Source organism: Amblyraja radiata, chromosome 41 (genome assembly GCF_010909765.2).
Source record: "Amblyraja radiata isolate CabotCenter1 chromosome 41, sAmbRad1.1.pri, whole genome shotgun sequence".
NCBI classification, from domain to species: Eukaryota; Metazoa; Chordata; class Chondrichthyes; order Rajiformes; family Rajidae; genus Amblyraja; species Amblyraja radiata.
The window spans coordinates 11,095,058-11,096,583 of NC_045996.1; positions in this window are offsets into that span (position 1 = coordinate 11,095,058).

Sequence of the window (1,526 nt, forward strand, 5' to 3'; positions counted from 1 at the left end):
CCACACTTGCCACGGGATAGGATCACGATCGCCACCAAGTTCACTGTGGAGCAAGACAAGAGAGGGAGAAGTCACACATAGAAACATAGAAACGTGAAAAGCTTTTGTTGCGTGTTATCCAGTCAGCCGAAAGACAATACATGATTTCAATCGAGGTTATTCCCTTATCATAGAAACATAGAAAATAGGTGCAGGAGGGGCCACATCTAACTCCCTCTTAAATCTAGCCAATGAACGTATTAAATCTAGCCAATAGCCATTGCTATTTGCCCTTATGATAGAACCGTTGGCCGAAAAGATTAGAAATCACCCGAATATTCACGGATAAAACACTAAGGATTCAAAGAATAAAATTTCACTATATGCTGATGATATTCTTTTATATATTACTAATACACAAACGAGTATACCCACCTTATTAACACTAATTGAGGAATTCGGCTCATTTTCAGGATATAGAATAAATTGGAATAAAAGCGAAATTATGTCTTTAAAACCACAGGATTCGAGACATTTACTAAAATTCCCCTTCAAAATTGCAACAGAAAAATTCAAGTATCTGCGTATTCAAATTACGAGAAGACACAAATCATTATTTAGTGCCAATTTTATACCACTATTAAATAATCTGAATGATATGATTAAATTTTGGAAAACACTTCCGCTCTCATTGATAGGTAGAATTAACGCTATAAAAATGACTTTCTTACCACAATTAATATATTTGTTTCAAGCGATCCCAATATATATTCCAAAATATTTTTTCAAAAAACTAGATTCCACTATCACAAATTTTATATGGGATTACAGAACACATAGAATTCAACGAAAGCATTTGTGCAAATCTAAAGAAGTTGGGGGTTTATCATTACCTAATTTTATGTATTACTACTGGGCAGTGCATATTAGAACATAATGTACTGGCTGGATAGTTCCACTCAGCAGTTGGAGTGGATAAGAATGGAGAAAGAGGAGTGCTATCCGCACGATATAGGAACGATCCTGCTCTCACCGATAAAATTGAATAGTATAATATATAAGAAGAACCCAATTATTCACAATATAATAAGAATTTGGAAACAAATAAAAGTATCCTTGAAATTAAATAATTTATCAGTACTAACCCCACTATTGAACAACCCCGCATTCAAACCTTCTCTCATCGACAACACATATCAACAATGGGATAGACTGGGATTAGGAAAGTAAGGGATATGTATGAATTGGGTAAACTGTTATCATTTCAACAATTAAAATTTAAATTTAAATTGAAGGATAATCAATATTTTAAATATATACAGGTATGTGACTTTATGAAGAAATATACACATAGATTTCAAACTATATTTTTAGACCCTTTAGAAGAAGCAATGAATATTAAGGCTGATTCACAAAAATTAATATCATACTTTTATAATAATATATTATATAGAGAATCACCCTCAACAGAAGCACTAAGGGAAGATTGGGAACATGAGCTAATGATAAAGATCTCGAAGGATAGATGGGAAAAGTATTTGATGAAT